Source organism: Schistocerca piceifrons, chromosome 4 (assembly GCF_021461385.2).
Source record: "Schistocerca piceifrons isolate TAMUIC-IGC-003096 chromosome 4, iqSchPice1.1, whole genome shotgun sequence".
NCBI lineage: Eukaryota > Metazoa > Arthropoda > Insecta > Orthoptera > Acrididae > Schistocerca > Schistocerca piceifrons.
The window spans coordinates 712,820,569-712,842,653 of NC_060141.1; the positions used below are offsets into that span (position 1 = coordinate 712,820,569).

General features: G+C 38.0%; 1 long non-coding RNA gene across 1 annotated transcript; it reads left to right on the forward strand.

Annotated features, from left to right (window-relative positions):
* The first annotated feature begins 268 nt into the window (after window positions 1–268).
* On the forward strand, window positions 269–19,599 carry LOC124795364. The gene is made up of 3 exons (XR_007016682.1): window positions 269–424; window positions 19,243–19,293; window positions 19,391–19,599. It is a non-coding gene; the product is annotated as an uncharacterized LOC124795364 (long non-coding RNA).
* Window positions 19,600–22,085: the final 2,486 nt, after the last annotated feature.

The following is a 22,085-nucleotide window of genomic DNA, read 5'->3' on the forward strand; positions in this document are numbered from 1 at the left end:
GCAGGAGCCTTGTTCCCATTATCAACACAGCTGTTGCCCGACATACCTGAAGGAAACAAATACATTTGTCTACTACATGTCTATTCTATGCTAGCACAATGAAATGTGTATCACACAGCACGCTAATACTATATGTGTGTGTGTGTGTGTGTGTGTGTGTGTGTGTGTGTGTGAGAGAGAGAGAGAGAGAGAGAGAGAGAGAGAGAGAGAGAGAGAGAGAGAGCTAGATGCAATTCTTTCAGTAGCATACACACTATCTGTTCTGGGTATAAATACCCATCCTGACACTAGAGCTCACCAGACCAGTTGATTTGTTGATCATATTGGTATCTGTCCTGAACCATAGGCAAGAATGAAGTTACCAATGTTGTTCTTTTTTCTAGTAATGGCATGCATGTGCTTTGCCTTTCCAGCAGATGATGAGGTAAGTTCATTCTATTTCAAGATGTTCATTCTCCTGTTCATTAATTTAACTCTTCTAAAAGAAAACATGAGAGAACTTGGCCAAACATATTAAAAGTTTCTGGTAGCAATGAAAACTGAAATGTTCAGACAATGAAGAAAAAATATTATGTTTGTTGTGTATGATGTTAGAAGGTTACTGCATTTAACATTTTTCATCTCGGATAAAGAAGTAGATGACCACATATATTTTAAATAAAATTATGATATTCCATATTTATGTTATAAAATTTACTAGAAGCACAAGTAGTTATTTTTATTCGATGCAGGAAGAGCAACATCCTATAAAATAGCTGCACTATTTCTGTTTAAAATATTGTACAACTGTTTAGTATATTATCGTACTTACATTAAGAATGCTATCAGACAGTTTCTTAATAAATCAAAGGCCAGTTCATAATGAATAAAATGAACTAATTGTTGTTGAATATCTTTAATTTTGTATTAACAAATAACTGTGACAGAAAATTTAGGCACTCACTGTATAGAAGAAGCAATGAGCAACAGTCAGACAAACTTTAGCTTTCAAACTTTTATTATTAAATCTATGACATACATAAAAAGTTACTTACTCTCATGAGACTGCACCTTTGTGGCACACAACAAAATACAGAGAGAAATTCAACAAATCTATAAAATATATAGACAAAATGGGGAACTGAAACTACAGGAGAGTGTAGAATTATTATTATTCTGATGTCAAAAACATACATAGATGCATGATACATACTCTTTGGCCACTTGATGGAGGTCTTCTGCAGTACAGGAGGCTGGAGAGTCAACAATGAAACATGTGCTGGACTATCTGGACTTCTCCAAAATCACACTCAGTCTTGTTTTCTTTGCTGTTGCCCAATCTTGCCAGATTAAACATTCATCTACCCACTACTGTGTCTCTGAAGGGTGTGGTTTAAGCTACATTATCTTGATAGGAATTGAAAGGAATTCATGAGGGTGTTCTCCACTGATTCAATGTCTAAGCTCTGAGTGGAAAGAGCGAGGTCATAAGTTGGTCATTTGTATACGTATTGAATATGTTTGAAACCAACCAATTTCCTTGGGAAAAACTGTTTTTTCTGTAGTCTCCATTGACTGCACTGCCCTTGAAAATCAATCTGTGGTTTTTCAGAATTGCTGTGATGAACCTTGTTAGGCTAAAATCCTTGATCATATTGTGTACCTTCAGTAGTAGTAGCTGGTAGCTGACAGTGTCATAGGCCGCTAATAAGTCAACAAACACCACCCCTTGCCACATTACAAGCTTCAAACCAATCTTTTATGAACTAATTGAGATTCAACAGTTGTCCAGTGCAGCTTCTACCAGGACAAAATTCAGCTTGTTGAGGTCTTAGCAGGGCGTCAACTACAGCTAGGAGGTGATTTAAAATTATTTTTTCTGGCAGTTTGTATAAATGACAGAGTAATGAAACTGGTTTAAAATTCTTTTCCTTTCCTTACCAGATTTCAGCAAAACAATCCCCTGGCTCTTCTGCCATATCTTTGGGATCTGACATCTGCTTGCACAATTATTAAAGAGTTGCAAAATCCAAAAGTGAAAACATAACTGTAAAATAAAACCATTTTAATAGCTCAGAGGAAATAATAATGTACCAAGGAAAATTTTGAATCTAATATTATATTTCAAGCCAAGAGGAGTAAGCTAAACTTTTTTTTTCAAGCATTTAAACCTTATTAAATGTATTTGATTGCCCATAATTGATTCAATGGGATATTTTGCAAGTTTGCTTACCTGTATTACTGACTGACATTTCTCATATGGCTAGGTTGAAATTTCAGAAGTTTAACAAGATTTTCCTACATTACATTGTGGCTATTCCTTTGTTGAAGTGGTGAATCATAAATACAGATAAATTGCTTTTCTTGTTTGTAAATAATTTAACAAAAGAAGAAAAGCTGAGGAAGTATTATAAGGACGCATCCCTCAAATAGTACAGATCCTCCCCTTCCTACACCCCTCCCCCCCCCCCTCCTTCCCCCATCCACCCACTTGTTCAGTTAGAGTGAATTTCTATTATTATTATGCATATCATTATTTGTTTACCCTGCCTTTTATACAGTATGTCATGATCATTAAGAATTCAACAAATATGTCAGATTAATTGTACATCTATTAGCTTACTGTTACTTCAGTGTCATTTGAAGCATTACCAGAGACTAGCCCACATCATTTAGTACCTACATGCAAAACTATAACATCATCCAGCTCAGCAGAGCTCAGTCCCTGACACACAATCAGACCCCACTGCATCAGCAATACAGACAATATCAAAAACAAATTAAAATACCTATGTAATGTCTTCTGATCCAATGTACACAACAGTAAAACAAAAAGAAAAGCAACAAAATGTGACAGGAAGTTTGACTCAAAAAATGAAATAAAAGAAGAGCTGCTGATGGTGCACTTACCTCACATCATTATTGTGTCTACTGTGGCAACTACATTGGGAAAATTGTTAGCACCTGCACACTGCATGAGCACTATGTTTAACTAGGCCAGCACAACAGATTGGCATTAGTGTACCACCATCTTGACTGTGGACTATCTGTTGAGTTTCAGGAAGCATGGCACTAACAAAACAACTGTGGATCCACACAGGTAGGCAGCTAAAATCCGGAAGCAGCTTATTAACATAACTAGAGAGGACAGCTACAGGCTCCCAGTGTCCTGTTTATTGATAACCTCTGTGTGTTTTATCAGAGGGAAGGGATCTCACAGGACACTGCTGTAGGTGACCAGACAGACATACAAACAGCACATGCAAAATAGCATAATTTTTGCACAACTGATAGCAGCAACACATGTCCCGTACAAGCTTGTCATCTATTTTTAGTGGGCTATCAGTTACCAGCTAGCTGCGTAACCCATATATAGAATACCACTGTGGTATTTTAGACCTAATAAAAATTAATCAGATTGACGATGGTGGTCTTGTGGTGATGTCGGAAATGTAGTGTATCACAGCAAGGTCTCTGAGGAAGGCCTCACCAATATATCTGAAATGTCAGCCATTTTAGTATCCAAGCATTTTAAGTTACATTATAAGATGGCATGACAGCACACCCAGAAATATTTTAATCAGGTTTCTTCATTGTGTCACCTTTAATGATAAATCCATCATCTCAATGAAAAAATCAACAGTCTTAGTGTGTACGTCTGAGAGCCTTGGTAGCATTTGGACAAATTCTTCTTCAGGCCTATAGAATAAGCATACACAATACCTCCATGGCTACATTGTCCCAGCTGAATAAACTGTGCCAGCATTTGACTGCAGCCCAAATCTTAGATCTGTTGTTGTTGTGTTCTTCTGTCCAGAGACTCACTTGATGCAGCTCTCCACATTAGTCTATCTTGTGCAAACCTCTTCATTCTAGAAAACTGCTGCAATGTCTCTCTCTACAAATATTATCCCCCCTCCCCAGTCACTTCCTTCTAACACAAACCCGTTGATTCCCTCTATTCCAGGATGTGTCCTATCAACCTTAACCTTCTTTTTCACAAGTTCTGTCAGAAATGTCATTTTTTCCTAATTGACTCTGAAATCCACATTTGTTTGATCTACTCATGTGATCTGCAGTATCCTTCTGTAGCTTCACATTTCAAAAGTTTCTATTCTCTTCTTGTGTGAACTGTTTATCAGCCATGTTCCATATCTACACAAAGCTACATGGCAAGAAAGTACTTACAGAAAAGACTTCATACTTTTAAATTTATATTCAATATAAACAAAATTCCTTTTCCAGAATCTCTGTGTGTTTTATCACAGTGAAGGGACCTCACAGCATCAGTTATATTCTTGCCTTTGATTTCTCCTCTAGCCATTCCTGCTATGAAATTTTGCAATTTCTGCAATCTAATTTTTTGTACGTCAATTTTTTCAATTTCTCCTCTCATCAATTAAATGCAATATTTCATATGTTAAAGATTTACATATGGCCTAGTCTTTTTCTTATTTGATCCTCTCTTATATCCACTACTTCATTTTCAAAGCTATCCATTCATCCTCCACTGTATACCTTTCACCTATTTCAGTCAGTCATTGACTAATGTCCCTTTTGAAACACTCAATCCTCTCTGTTTATTTTACTTGTATAGTTCCCATCTCCTTAATTTCCTATGTTTGCAAATTTCCTCTGTTTTAATCTCCAGTTCATAACTAATAAATTATGGTCAGTGTCCAGATATGGCCCAAGAAATGTTTTGCAATTTAAAATCTGGTTTCAAAAGTTATTTCTTACCATTATACAGGGTGATTCAAAAAGAATACCACAACTTTAAAAATGTGTATTTAATGAAAGAAACATAATACAACCTTCTGTTATACATCGTTACAAAGAGTATTTAAAAAGGTTTTTTTTTCACTCAAAAACAAGTTCAGAGATGTTCAATATGGCCACCTCCAGACACACGAGCAATATCAACCCGATACTCCAACTCGTTCCACACTCTCTGTAGCATATCAGGCGTAACAGTTTGGATAGCTGCTGTTATTTCTCGTTTCAAATCATCAATGGTGGCTGGGAGAGGTGGCCGAAACACCATATCCTTAACATACCCCCATAAGAAAAAATCGCAGGGGTTAAGATCAGGGCTTCTTGGAGGCCAGTGATGAAGTGCTCTGTCACAGGCTGCCTCAGGTAGTTTAGTTTTCAGCCTAGTCAAAAGCGCCTCAAGCAAACAAATGTACAACTAAATGAAACTTTATAGCTCCCTTAATTTGCTGACAGATAGTGCTTAGCTCTGCCTTTTGTCGTTGCAGAGTTTTAAATTCCTAAAGTTGTGGTATTCTTTTTGAATCACCCTGTATAATCTATCTGAAACCTTCCAATTCTCTTCCCCGCTTGCAAGCCTTGTTAACATTCTGAAACCAAATGTTATCAGTGATTAAATTATGATCTGTACAAAATTGTTCCGTATGGGTTCCCACTTCATACTTTTCTGCAAGTCTGTGTTCCGCTATGTTTCCTTCTCTTACTTTTCTTGCTGAGGTATTCCAGTTCACCAGAACAATTACTTTTTTGTAACCTTAACTATCTTAATAATTTCTTTAATCAAAGACTCTTCCAGTCTCTTGATCATTTGTGTAGCTAGTAGGTATACAAATTTGTACTAGTTTGGTGGTTGTTGCTTTGTGTCTGTTTTCACTGTGATAATGCTTTCACTATGCTGTTCATAAAACTCGCCTTCATTTTTTCCTGTTCTTTTATTCATTATTAGATCTACTTTTGCTCTACCCTTAATTGCTAATTGTTTTTGTATTTGTAACCATGTACTCACATGGCAAGAAGTCCTGTTCTTTCTGCCTTGATACTTGACTAATTTAAGATATTTTTAACTTAATCTATTCTCTTTCTTACATTGGAACTACCTGTTGATGTTTTTTCCATGTTTGCAAATTAAAATTGTTTTTTTAAACTCCAACTTACACAAAAGACAAATTTCCATTTTCAAAAGTAGTGTAATTTTAGGTGAGCAATCAAAACAAATTACACAAAACATATATACTATAGTTTTTGATCTGAAATGGAAAAACAATTATAAACTTCATACAATATTTTACAGAAATAAACTGATGCACACAGAGTCTGACACATTGGTGTCAAAACATGTCTGAGTAAACAAAAAGGAAATCCATTGTGTTTTGCAGTAAATCAGAAAAAAATAGCCTAACCTCTGCTCTTTTCACATTCTCTAACCTACACACCCAATTAAGGGGTTACCATTCTGTGGTCTGATTCTCAGAACACTAGTTTTGTTCTTCGCGATGGCAACATCCTCCTGAGTAGTCCCTGCTTGGAGATCCAAATGAGAAGCTTTATTGTCTTTGGAATATTTCACCAAAGAGTATGACATCACAATTAAACTGTATAGTAGACCTGTATGTCTTTGGAAAAAACACACACCAAAATAAGTTTTGCATCACCCCGGTTCCCAGAATTCCTGAAGATAGACGTTGACTGTGGATATTGTATCACAGACACAGTTCCTTTGACTGTTCAGAGATGTTGCTAACCCCACCCAAAGATGTAAATAACAATGCATGAGCAGCGCCTATTAGAGGAAGGGGATCCAACAGCCGATCAGATCCAGTCATTCCACCAGGAAGGAGGTACACGGCACATGTTGTCTGTGGTTCAACCATGCCTAGATGGTCAATACCATGGTTCAATCATGTCCGCATTGTTAGTTTGTGCCAGGAAGGGCTCTCAACAAGGGAAGTGTCCAGGCATCTCGGAGTGAACCAAAGTGATTTTGTTCGAACATGAAGGAGATACAGAGAGAAGGGAATTGTCGATGACATGCCTTGCTCAGGTTGTCCAAGGGCTACTACTTAAGTGGATAACCACTACCTGCAGATTATGGCTTGGAGGAACCCTGACAGCAATGCCACCATGTTGAATAATGCTTTTCATGCAGCCACAGGACATCGTGTCACAACTCAAACTGTTTGCAACAGGCTGCATGGTGCGCAACTTCACTCGTGACGTTCATGGCAAAGTCCATCTTTGCAATCAAAACACCATGCAGTGCAGTACAGATGGGCCCAACAACATGCCAAATGGACTGCTCAGGATTGGCATCACATTCTCTTCACCAATGAATGTTGCATATGCCTTCAACCAGACAATCGTTGGAGACGTGTTTGGAGGCAATATGGTCTGGCTGAATGCCTTAGATACACTGTCCAGTGAGGTGGAGGTTCCATGCTGTTTTTGGGTGGCATTATGTGGGGCCGACGTACACCACTCGTGGTCATGGAAGGCACCATAATGGCTGTACGACATGTGAATGCCATTCTCCAACCTATAGTGCAACTGTATCCACAGCATATTGGCAAGACATTTGTCTTCATGGACAACAATTTGCACCCCCACCGTGCACATCTTGTGAATGACTTCCTTCAGGATAATGACATCGCTCGACTAGAGTGGCCAACATGTTCTCCAGGCACAAACCCTATCAAACTTGCATGGGATAGATTGAAAAGGGCTGTTTATGAAGGACTTGACCCAGCAACCACTCTGAGGGATCTATGCTGAACTGCCATTGAGGAGTGGGACAATCTGGACCAACAATGCCTTGATGAACTTGTGGATAGTATGCTACAATGAATACAGGCGTGCATCAATGCAAGAGGACATGCTACTGGGTATTGGAGGTACAGGTTTATACATCAATCTGAAACACCACCTCTGAAGGTCTTGCTGTATGGTGGCACAACATACAGTGTGTGGTTTTCATGAGCAATAGAAAGGGTGGAAGTGATGCTTTTGTTGATCTCTATTCCAATTTTCTGTAGAGGTTCCGGAATTTTCAGAACCGAGGTGATGAAAAACTTTTTTGATGTGTGTATAAGTACATTAGTTTCCTCTTCGCTTTCAGCTATTTGCAATACCAACATATTAAGACCATAAGGGCTAATATCATAAGGCCAGACAGGCATCCAGTCTGCTGCCCCAGCAACTGCTGAAGAAGTTGTTGCCCTTTTTCAGGAACTACATGCTAGTGTGACCTCTCCACATACATGCTTCTGATGTGGTTGCACATTTGGTACAATTACTCTGTCATTAGAGAGGAAAAGCCATTCCACATTGGCAAGGTCCATGTTATGTGGAGGTCTAATTCCATTTATTGAAATAGGCCTCCAAAGAAGCCAGAAAACTTATGTCATTTTCATTGATTTTACTTCAGCATACTGGTCGATCAAATGTACACTCCTGGAAATTGAAATAAGAACACCGTGAATTCATTGTCCCAGGAAGGGGAAACTTTATTGACACATTCCTGGGGTCAGATACATCACATGAACACACTGACAGAACCACAGGCACATAGTCACAGGCAACAGAGCATGCACAATGTCGGCACTAGTACAGTGTATATCCACCTTTCGCAGCAATGCAGGCTGCTATTCTCCCATGGAGATGATCGTAGAGATGCTGGATGTAGCCCTGTGGAACGGCTTGCCATGCCATTTCCACCTGGCGCCTCAGTTGGACCAGCGTTCGCGCTGCACACGCAGACCGCGTGAGACGACGCTTCATCCAGTCCCAAACGTGCTCAATGGGGGACAGATCCGGAGATCTTGCTGGCCAGGGTAGTTGACTTACACCTTCTAGAGCACATTGGGTGGCACGGGATACATGCGGACGTGCATTGTCCTGTTGGAACAGCAAGTTCCCTTGCCGGTCTAGGAATGGTAGAACGATGGGTTCGATGACGGTTTGGATGTACCGTGCACTATTCAGTGTCCCCTCGACGATCACCAGTGGTGTATGGCCAGTGTAGGAGATCGCTCCCCACACCATGATGCCGGGTGTTGGCCCTGTGTGCCTCGGTCGTATGCAGTCCTGATTGTGGCGCTCACCTGCACGGCGCCAAACACGCATACGACCATCATTGGCACCAAGGCAGAAGCGAGTCTCATCGCTGAAGATGACACATCTCCATTCGTCCCTCCATTCACGCCTGTCGCGACACCACTGGAGGCGGGCTGCACGATGTTGGGGTGTGAGCGGAAGACGGCCTAACGGTGTGCGGGACCGTAGCCCAGCTTCATGGAGACGGTTGCAAATGGTCCTCGCCGATACCCCAGGAGCAACAGTGTCCCTAATTTGCTGGGAAGTGGCGGTGCGGTCCCCTACGGCACTGCGTAGGATCCTACGGTCTTGGCGTGCATCCGTGCGTTGCTGTGGTCCGGTCCCAGGTCGACGGGCACGTGCACCTTCCGCCGACCACTGGCGACAACATCGATGTACTGTGGAGACCTCACGCCCCACGTGTTGAGCAATTCGGCGGTACGTCCACCCGGCCTCCCGCATGCCCACTATACGCCCTCGCTCAAAGTCCGTCAACTGCACATACGGTTCACGTCCACGCTGTCGCGGCATGCTACCAGTGTTAAAGACTGCGATGGAGCTCCGTATGCCACGGCAAACTGGCTGACACTGACGGCGGCGGTGCACAAATGCTGCGCAGCTAGCGCCATTCGACGGCCAACACCGCGGTTCCTGGTGTGCCCGCTGTGCCGTGCATGTGATCATTGCTTGTACAGCCCTCTCGCAGTGTCCGGAGCAAGTATGGTGTGTCTGACACACCGGTGTCAATGTGTTCTTTTTTCCATTTCCAGGAGTGTATGACTGCTTATGCTGAAATGTACTATATGCTATGCTAGAGCCACTGAATTACTGGATAGTATGTTAAAATTTATTCATAAGTGTCACAGTAGGAAAATGTCAGTCAGTGCTTAATTTCTAAAAAAAATTTAAAGCACAGTTTTTTGTAATTACAACAATTAAACCACAAGATATAATATAAACAACAGTTGTCTCTGTAGCAGTGTCACTTATCTCCCTAATTCCACTTGACACGTATTACCGCAACTCTGTAGTCTTCGTGACTATGACATCATATTTCCAACTGCCGCCAGCAGCAACATTCAAACGGTTGCACAGTAACTGCTTGGTGAACTTGAACTTACCTGGAGTATTCTGGGTGTGCAAACACAAAAACACACACACACACACACTCACACACACACACACACACACACACACACACACACACACACACACACACACACACATTGAGTATCTTGCTCCATGCCCCTCCCTAACAGTTCACGTTAGTCACTCATTGCCACGTTCTCTGGTGCCAGTGCAGCAGCAGCAAATTATAGTTGCACTATGCTTTAGTACATGTGTACTATTTTAAACTTCTAATCTCTGGTGTCAAATCATTCCAATGACAAAATAGGAATTATCACTGGCACACTGAAATCAACATTAGTTTCCTGCTTTCATGTCTTATCTGACATAGTACCAGCTGATCTCAGATTACAGATGGGTCAAGAATAGAGTAATGCACATGACAAATCACTTTCTAGTAACCTTCCTATCAACAAAGTTCTTTTTAGCTTTCCACATATCAAGCTTTAATCTAGAAGGCATATATGGGTTCTCAACAAGTGTCCACTGACCTGCTCGTTGGATCAGAGAAGCAGTGGAGAACAAAATGACACTGTTTGTTGGAGAAGGGCTGGAGAATAAGACTGACCCAACTGTACTATATAAAGGTATTCAGTTGACAAGAAACATCTTGAACTACCTCAAGCACATCAGGAGCATGCATCATAGATTGAAAAGTATCCATTTTTAATTGATTCATTGTATGCAGCCCACAATGTGATTGTGTCACAATGTGGCAAACAGCAGAACACATTATGAGTAATTGCCGAATAAGAAGATTCCAGGTGGCAGGAATGACTTCATAAAAGCCTTTACAAAGGCTACAGTATGTTTAAGTTCCATGGAAATGGAGCTCTGATGTAGCAGAGATATCAATAATGCTTCTGAATGTTCACTTGTCTGCAATCTGCATTACTAAATGGTCAACCCAGTTCATGGTTCTTGATGCATGGTCCCTATCTAATGGCTTACAGGGGAACAAATATTTGGTTTTCCATATTGCATAATACTGATCGAATTTGAAAAACTAAAATGCTGTAATAGTCAACTCATTGAGGTGCATAATCTTCTATTAAAGACTTAAAACAGTGAGACACATACTGCGGTTAGAATCTGTGTATATATCTTGAGGCAGTGTATCTCACAGCAAACAAATTACTCAGACTATATTTGAGAATAAGAACACTTAGCAACTTTCAACAAATTTTACATGCTATTTCAAACTTTTACATAACTTTCTCTCACTGTCATCCCCACGTAATAACAAAAAGTCGTACATGCATGGGATGTGCTTTCTTGATTGTATGTATGCATGCTGTGTGCGTGTGTCACTTCTTTACTCATAAAGACTCTAGCCAAAAGCTATATGTGAGTATCTTTTAATTGTGCCTGTCTGCAACTTGACGTGTCTTCTTTACGGTAATTGCCATCTTTTTTTTTCCTCTACATTGTTAAAAAGGAAAAAGGTTATTTTCTTACTACATTTTCATTGTTCATGTAGTAAAACTTCAACTCCAAGAATTACATTTTAATTTCTTACTTCTTTGCTCCTAACTCTATTCACAACACGTCTTGTATACAGTGTCCACGTATACTATCAAATGAACCTGCAAAATTGTGTCATGCAGTTCAGGAAACATGATGTCATAAACATCAAGATGCATGAAAAACAAACTTGTGCTTGCACTGAAGCACAAATTACCCAGTCTATACTCATCTAGCATTTGATAATGAGAGCACTTTGTGATATTGAACAAACTTTAACATACTGAAATTTTCACTCTGCGGTGAAGTGTTCACTGATATGAAACTTCATGGTAGATTAAAACTGTTTGCTGGGCCAAGACTCAAACTCATGATCTTAGTCTTCCATGAGCAAGTGCTTTATGACTGAGCTACCCAAACATAACTCAGAACCTGTCCTCAAGCTGTACTCCCACCATTACCTCATCTTCTACCTTCTGAATGATGTGGGCAGCATTATGTAGACATGTGTTGTCATCCAAAACAAGAACACTGGTTGACAACAGACTTTAGTGTTTGTTTTGAATTGCAGGCTCCATCTTGTTGCAAAGCATATCACCCAAACATTTACGCCTAGGAAATATTCCAGAATTAACCCTTGTGCAACCCAAAAAACTGTGAGAATCATTTTTCCTACAAAGGGTGGACTCTTGACTCCTGAAAATTGATGCCTTTATGGACAATGCTATATGCAGAACCATTATTAATACACAATTGGTTTGCCACTTTATCAACAATCACATATCAGTTAATCAAAATCAGGTCACAGGTTTGCTCAATGGTGGCATCAGTAGTGAATGTGGCTGAATGTTCTGCTATCTCCTGACCCTTCACATTTGCTTAGCCAATCTTTTAATTGTTCAGTCCACTAGTAAACACTACACCATAATACAACATTGTCCCTGTATTGTGCTGAAAATCTTCTATGGCTGTCAGCTGCTGCTACATCCTGAGCTTACATAAAATGGATTACACAATGTTATTCTTCATCTGTACAAATTGGAAGTGGTGGAACAACAGCACAGAGAAAACTAATATGACAGTTCTAAAGCCAAATAGAATGATGCTATCTAGTGTCTGATGAGTGTACTGAGCCATACTCCCAACTGAAAAATGATTAGAATGAAAGTGCAGACATTTATTGACTTACCCTCACTTACCTGTATGTTTATAAATGGTTCTTTCTGGAAATACATATGACTCAGTGAGTGGTTTGGGTCACTAAAGATTGCAACACCAAGTCACCGCAAGATTTTAGCAGTTTGACTGAAATACAATTGTAGCTTTGAAGAGCCTCTGGTTTCCAGTGGCCTAATAATTTTTGTGATTTCTTGAATAACTGATTTGGCAAAACTGAAGTCCAGTTGTGGAGCATGCTTTGCTTGTCTAAGGAAGTCTAATAGATCTGCTTTTGATAATACCTTTTTCCCCTGTATTTTTAGTTACTGTTAGGAAGGATTCATTGAATTAAGTAATCAATGACTTGAATTTAAAATTGTCCATCCCAGTGCTACTGTCATATGAGAGTTGAATTTTGTCAGTGTAGACTGGTCTCTTGACTGTAGTGCTGCCCTTTTTCTGCCAGAATGTGGTAGTACTACTCAACTGTTGTTGTATTACTGGTTATTCCTTGTGTTTTGCTGTTGCTACTAAGCTAAATATTGCTGTATTTAGAAACCACTCTGTTGTCCAGAACATAAAATTCCATTTCAAAAAATTCTTTTGTACAAGAAACAAATCGACTTTTTCCACTGATGCTGGGCACTGCATGTCATATGTAATGAGTAGTATTTGTCTGGGTTGACACCAGCTATGTATTGCATAAATGAAATTCCAAATATAGCCAAAATGCCAGAGAAAATGCACTAAACAGCTCTTAGGAGAGAAATCCAATATATCTCATCTGACATTAATTCCAAAATGTCATTATTTTTGTTATTTACTTGCCTTGTTCCTGATCCGTATCTTGAACTATACTAAAACTGAGAAATCTTGGAATGCTTGGACAATTTCGCTGTGTTAGTTACTGTGCCATCTGTCATCTCCACAGATCATATGTGCTGTCGACTTGACAAAAATATCTCCTTCATTTACTAAACACCCTTATCATTTTCAGCTGGTCCCATTATATTTATTTTTTTAACATATAGCAGTACAAAAGGAACTGCAACTAATATTCAAGAATTGCACACTTTTACAAAATAAAGAGAATTAAACAATTAAATCTACAAATTAATATCTAAATTTTCAATCAATCTGAGGCTGTCTCTGTCACTTCGAAGAAATCTTCTAGATTTCCAGTGTAAGTTCATCTGCTATAGCTTATTACAACGTGGTTGATTGTCTGATTTTCATTACTACAGGCATATTGAGAAGGTGAAGCCTTTGCCAATTGACAGAGATTTTCTGCACAGGTGCCATACCTGTATGAACCCTATTAATTGTTTTCCAAGCACATCATGGTAATTCCATGCTGGCTGGACTTGTGCTGTCTTATGAGAATTTGATATTCCTCATGGGCAATATTATTCCATGTATATAATGCTGCTGTAGTTGAAATCCACTACTTGCACTGATTCTGCCACTATGATAGGCAAGTGGATTTGAATTGACTTATTTTAAGTGCAGGCACATCAGAGTGGATTGGGAGCTGTGGGATTTTAATTAATTTTTCATTTTCCTTGAGAAGGGCTTTAAGATCTGGTAATGCTGTGTGGCTTAGAGTTGGTAACCAGTGAAGAGGAGTAGATCTAATACACTTGTTATTGTCCTCATTGCCACGTTTAGCCAAACATTGATTTTTGTCAGATGTGAACTATTAAGACACAGCATTCAGCAGCAGAGTAGATGAATCCTAAGGAAGAACATCTTAGTGTTGTAGCACTTGCACCCCATCAAGTACCATTCAACTGTTATTTGATTTTACTGCATGATCTCAGATTTGCTGTGGTGTTTTCTATGTGTTTCTTGTACAACAAAGTTCTGTCAAGAGCTATTCCTAGATACTTTGGGAAATCTTGGTGGTGGAAGACTTGGCTGTTAATGGTGGCATGTAACTTTGCATTGGCCATTCTATTGTTAAGATGAAAGTGGCTAACTTCAGCATTTGTTGGATTTGGTGTTAAACTCCACTTTTGAAATATTCATGCATTTTACTTAGATCTTCAGAGAGTATTCCTTCACCAGCTTCAGTACTTCTGTGTTGAGGGGTCAAAGCAAGATAATCTGCATAAACAAACTTTCTCTATTGTGTTTCAGAGGAATAAGATGTACATGTCTATGAATGTAGACATGGAAAAAGCTCTGGAACCATAACTGATCAAATAGTTTTTGATTTGGAAAAAAGTAGATTATGTTGTAGAAGTGATTGACACTGGATTCACAGATCACAAAGCAATAAAACTTTTAAAACTTAGTAGAAATAATATATTCAGTACAAATTCTAGGATAAGTGAGAAATACATTGACAGGAAATGTATTAATGAGGACAACATTAGAATTTTTAATTCTTTATTAAAAAATTTAAACTGGGTTTGAATAAACATGACAATGTATACACCAAGTTTGAGGTAATTTTAACTTGTTATAAATATAACTGTGAAACTGAATTCCATCTTGAGAAAATGAAACTAAAAGCAGAACTAAGACAAAGATAACCTCGAGGATAATAAAATTTTGAGAGTGACAGCAAGTTAGGTAATTTAGCAAGGCTAAATCTAGCTCTGAAACAGAATGTTAACTGTTACAGGAAATTGTACAAGAAAGTAATTACTACAGCAAAAAAAGTTAAAGAATGATTCATATATTAGTGGAAACAAGGGTAACAAAAAATGAAATCAGTTTAGAAAGTAGTCAGTATAAATCTAACCAAAATCAAAATAAAAACAAAAACACAGTTATTAATAGTTAGGGCAAAAAAAAAAATATTAAGGTTCCTTTACAGATTACCAATATATTCAACTGTTATTATACATGTGTAGTACAAAAACTTATAGAAATGCAAAGTCATAATAAAATTAATCATAACATCTCTATATATCTTAAAACTATGTTTTCAGATTCTTTAATCATACAAGATGTAGAAAACACAGTCAGCAAACTAAAGAATAAATTGTTTGGTGGCACTGATGGCTTGCCAGATAGAGTCAGTAAACACAGCAAATGTATTGCTTTTCTGCTTGTAGATGTAATTAATAGTTCTTTCAGCACTGATACTTTCCCTAGAAAACTTAAGGTTTCAGTTATAGAACCATTATATAAAAACAGTGATCCTTAGGATGTAAAAAAATACAATGTTATCTTATTTCACAAAAATTAGGTAGAGTAATGAACAAAAGACTCTGCTTTCCTGAACACAGGTAGAATATTTGTCAGTCAACAAACTGGCTTTAGAAAAAATAGATCAATTGTAAAATCCATACATAATTTCCTAAAATGAAATGATAATTAACTCAAGACCCCAAGCTGTCGACAGGTGTTGATATACATCAATGGTGAAATTGAAAATGTGTGCTCCAACCAGGACTGAAACCCAGGATCTCCTGCTTACGTGGCAGATGCTCTATACATCTAAGCCACTGAGAGCACAGAGGATAGTGCCCGTGAGACCCACATTCCCAACATAATGTCCACACACTACATTCGTAGTGTCCCTGCCCACTACACTCATTACTCGCAGCAGGCAATCTTACCGAGTCCTGTACGAATTCAGGCAATGTGTGTGCATCCAGCACACAAGAAGAAGGCCAATGGCCAGTTAGCCTTAACTATATGAAGATGGTATCTGTTCTTTCGGACATGTCCGAAAGAACAGATACTTTATCCATATAATTTCCTAAATTTGTTCTAAATTCCATAGTTCCTAATAATGTCAACTGTGGGTGTTTTTAGATTTATCCAAGGCATTTGATGTTATTGATCATAAAATATTGCTCAACTGTTGCTCTGGAGCACATGGTATTGCTCACACACAGTTTACATCATACTTATTTGGCAGATACCAGAAAGTAGAAATAGTTCACAATGGTAACTCATATTTTTCTGACTATAAGAAAGTTACTTAGTACCCTAAGGTTTGGTGCTGGGACTCACATTGTTCTCGATATGCATGAATGACTTGTCAAGCTATTTCATAAAAACTGATGCTGTAGTTTTTGCTGACAGGACAAGTTATTTACTAAAGCTCAGAATGAGACTGACTTGCACAAAAAAATATAAAAAACAACAGAAGAAGCAGATAAATAGTTTAGGGGTAACTGTTTATTTTTAAATGAGAAAAAAATGAATGAATTTCAGCCACATATAAAATAATACAAAACCCAATATAATTGTGAAGAATTACAAATTCCAAACACAAAATTTTGAGGAATTTATTTACATGGGAATCTAAAGTGAGATAAACACTAAGAAGTACTCCATAAAAAGCTAATTAAAGGCTCCTATGTAGTTAGAATGCTTAAAAACTACTGCAGTGAACAAACAATAATGCAAAATGACCCACTATCCTTCTAAGAATGAACAATAAATTAACTGCAAACTATACATATGCTACACCATGCAACTTTTTTATTACTGTTTCATGACTTCTTGTTAATTATCTATTTGATTATTTATTTGTCTTTCACTGAACTATGTGGTTCATTTATCTTGTAACTGATCTGTCAGGAAACTTATTGTTGTTATTGACATTTGCATACATTTGTATTATATCCATCTTGGATAGTATATTGTAGTTAATGAGATGTGTCCAAGTTTATATTATTATTATCATTAATATTATTGTGTTAACACTGACGACACCAATTGCGTGTAAATATGCTCAAAGATGGAATAAAACATTTCTATTTGTATTATGCATTTAGGCACAGTCTGTTGTGAGATGATATCTTGTTTTGGGGTAATTCAAGCTCAGCAAAATGCTCATTTACTATCCAAAAATGTGCAATAAGAATAACAAAAAGGAACTGCATCTACAAATTCCTGTACAAAAATTTTTAAGGAATTTAAAATTATGACTCTTGTATCCACTTATATCTATGAAATGGTCTGATTTTTCTTCTTTAAACAGTGTGTTCTATACTATCGAAAAAGACAAACTAATTATTTTCATAGAGAAGCAAATAAGAAAGCCCAGTGTCACAAGAGTACAATATATTATCCCACAATTCTTAATAGCGTTCTTCCCTCTAGAATTTAACAAGTAGTACAGTTTTAAAAATCAGCTTAAAAATGTTGATAAGTTAAAGTTTCTATAGTGTTAGTGAACACACAAATTTTCGGAATTTCATTACACCTATCCCATAATTCAAGTTACATGTGGCCATGCAGCACTTTGTATGCTGACCTACTGAAGCAATGAGTCACTAGAGAAGTTGGTTATTTGTAACTAACAATGTTATTGCCAAGTGTTGCTTAAAGCAGTGTCAATAACAAACATTAGTTGGACCATACACATATGTACCCACTTTATTTACTGCTATTTTGGACAGACACATTATTTTGCAAACATTAGTTAGTTTGAGAATGCGCATAGCCTGAAATCAATCATCAACTAAATAAACATCCATTTTAGTTGGAACTCTGGCTGTCTCCTCTTGCATCATAATCTAAAATGAGTTGCTGTACCACATTACCCAGCATGCTGGGGTTACACATGTTGCTGTTCTGTCTAAGACTCCTCCAGTTTGTGTAATATTTTTACTTCTCAGTACTCTTCCACCTGGGTCATAACACAAGCATCACAGGATCTTATACATGATTGTAGGGTGTATGACAGCATTATGCATGGTACACTAACTTTATAGGGCTCAAAAATATTGGTGAGGTACATGAGTTTACATCTTAACAGAGCTATGAACATAGTAGATCTGAGTACCTTTTAATCTCATAGTCTGGGATCGACATGACCAGTTCATGAGCTGACAGATTCCGGCAGAGCCAGTAAGTCTTCAACAACATTGCACTTGACAGTTACTTAGTCTGCATCAACACTGATATAGTTGATTTAGTGGATAGCAGACTTGTATACACCATGCTATTTGCAGAGCAGGTTAGTGACCAGCCATTTGTATTTGCTCAGTAGCCATATAAATCAAGCACTTTTCTACATACAGATACATACTCAGAAAGTCATTGAGAAGTGAATGTCAGAAGTTACTTACATGTCACTATATGTTACAGTTTCTTCTTGTTCCAATCATGTCTAAGGTCTGGAAAAAAGTATTGCTGAAATGCCTTTGTGCATGCAGTAATTAATGTAATGTCATCTTCACTGTCCCTAAGGGACTAACATGAAGGAGGATGAAAAATATCTCCATAATTTTTACTTAATACCTGCTCTTGAATATTTTTAAGTGGGCTTTTGTGGGATAATTGGTGACTGTTTTCAAGCATCTACCACTCCAGCTTTTTTAAGATTTCCATCACACTTTCCATGAGTCAAGCAAACCTGTGACCATTCGTGTCATCCTTCTTCACACATGTTCAGTATCCCTATCAGTCCTAGAGTCCATTATGTGTAATGCAGCATTCTATCCAATTAACTGAGTCTCCATAAATTTGTTTGCCATAATGGAAATGTTAAAAAAGTAGATGCATAGAATAATCATTCTACATAATAATGTCTCACGTGTCCATTAGATGTACATCGAAGATGAATCATTACTGTAATCATGGTAAAATAAATTAGCATACAAATTCATCTAGGCACTGTGTTAACTGTATTACTTGCCTTCTATTATTCATTGTTTAAAACAAAGAAATCTGTTACAGCTTCAGAGTCGCTACTTGGTGTTTCCCTCACAGCCAGTGAACGCATCTCAGGTAAATGACTTCCTTTTTTAATTTTGGAAATGATTTATTGTGTGAATGGAATCATCAGTTGGTAATGTGTATATATATTGTTTCTTTCTGTTTGTAGTATGTGCAAACCTATGTGCCATTGTTTGAAGCATTGTTTGGTGGTCGTCCTTACATTATTGGAGGATAAGTATGGATCCAGATATTTGAGTCATATGCAGAGTATCTACATTTAAAGTCATGAGATGAGAACTCACTGATTTTGTATAAAGTTTGAGTATAAATAAACATCTGAGAGATCAGTGCTGCTGAATAAATGTATTAATGGTCCATCAGTTTGTGATTGTGTTAAATTTTCTTTTATTGATTTTGAAATACTGTGTTCACCCCTGTTCCCTTTTTATATTTACTACCTCATGATTATTTTTGCTTTCTATAAGATTCCGAGGCGACTTTTTTGCATTCTCATTTTGAGAATTTATATTGCTACAGGATTAACAACTACAGACCAGTGGGCATTTACTAGTGAGCATTCCAGGCAACATCAGTGTTACAATGAAGCCCCTAACTCATTCATCTGCTTTCTTCCATTTCTTAGAATATAACTCCTGCTTCAGTTTTAACTATAAAAATCCACTCAGTAGCCACAAGGCCACAACAAAGCATTTAGTACCACATAGGTCCTTGTTTCACCTACGTGCAATTGCTAGACAGCAGACATCAGATTCATCATGAAAGTGTGAAAGAGTGTGGTAACTAACAAGTACAGCAGTACCCACAAAATCCTAACAAATTTTCTACAGGCCACCATTCTATACTGTAGGTGTCAGAACTATCCTTCACAAAAATGTACATAAAAATATGCCTTACAACAACACATTATTCTCAGTCACAGAATTCACAAGATCCAGCATGGATAAAATAACATAATTTCTGTTAGAGAAATAGGAGCTGGCCTAACATTCAGGAGAAACAAGTTTCAGACTCTAACCAATTCATCACAAGATAAGGTTTCCAACACCATTTCATATGCATACAGTGCAGGCACCTTGGGAAACTTGGCCCTGCTTTGGTATATATTCGGTAAAACCGTGGTTCTCAAGATGTGGACTGGTTTATGAGTGTTAATCCTGTAGCAATATAAATTCTCAACGTGGCTCAGAAGTCGCAGTTGTGTATTTTGGAGAGCAGACGGGCTTAACAATTTACTTGAAAAACATGCAACAAGATGACTTTGAAGGTAATTTATTGTTGTCTTGTGTTAAAGGCAAACAACATATTAATAATAAGTCACCAAGGAAGTATATCATGGGGAAAAAAAAAAAACAAGAAATAAAAAAACAGATAAATAAAAAATAATAACAGGTAAGTTAGCAAAAATGTTAGAAAGAGAGATACATGAAATGTTGCAGACAATAACAAACCCTTTAAATGCGAAAATCTGATTGGTTAAAACATGTCCAACAATCAAGCTATGTTTTAGTAGCCTACATTTTGTATTAAAGGTGAGAGAAGAAGCAAGTACTTACTCAGCATGTCGCACTTTGAGAGTAATAACCTAAAAAGGGGGCAGATCCCCATCCAAACAATGACTGCCCTCTCCTTAGTGTCTGCGAAGAGTTATCCTCCTGCCAGATAGTAGACATCACCAACAACAGCTTGTTATTGCTCAGTTCAAATGGCTCTAAGCACTATGGGACTTAATATCTGAGGTCATCAGTCCCCTAGAATTAGAACTACTTAAACCTAACTAACCTAAGGACATCACACACATCCATGCCCGAGGCAGGATTCAAACCTGTGACCATAGCAGCAGCGCGGTTCCTGTCTGAAGTGCCTAGAACCGCTCGGCCACAGCAGGCGGCTATTCCTCAGTTACAACCATTCTTCCTCCCAATGATGCAAGGGCCTTCCTTCAGCAGAGAGGCAACTGCAAATAAGAAAACTTTATATTTGATTACTGCATAGCCTTGTTTGCTTGCTTTCCTGCCAGGGTCAATGCCAGGGTTTTCCTGTGAAGTGCTAAAATTTCAAGCATCTCTCTTCCTCTCCCTTGTATTTTCAGACATAGTCAATATTTTTCACAATGTCATTCACCCATGACATCTTATTTTCACATGTCGTGCTTACTCATATGTCTTTCTGATATGAATTCATCTTCAAGGCCAGAGCCAGAGATTGATCACCAGTCAGTAAAACAGAATTCAGAAGTTTCCAGTGTAATGCATTTTGAGTTATAATTACAAAATTAATAGATAATAACTAGAATAATAACTAGATAATAACTAGAATCTGTTTAATTTTTCCTGTTTACTGAGCAGAGAGGAGCATCTAATGCAGACGGAGGAGCACCATAACTGCAGCAGAGTTCTCACAGTACTTCAAAAGCTCATGGTTTGTGCTTCATACCAATGGCTCACTCTGGTGAAAATGCTGTGTAGGAGAGACAAATTTTGTAAAAGTGTGTATTTACATAGACATTTACTTCATATGCGGTACTTATTCATAGCACTCCACAAAGGCAAAAAAACAAATGTCTGTTCCTGGCAACACTGAACAATGGTGGACTGCAAGCACTAGCAGAAGTTGCAAAAGGCACAAAACATTTCATATCAAGTTAATGAATTCCGAGCAGAACTATGGGTTTCAGGGGAAAAGAAAAATTAAGTAGACAATTGTACATGACACAGCACCTCCAGCAGTGGGTTTTCACAGGAGGATGACATGTGGAAAACTATTTGGCCGTTAGACAAAACAAATGTGGGCCTACCCAGTAGCAAATTAAGTAAATTAATGAAAAAACGTGACGTACACAA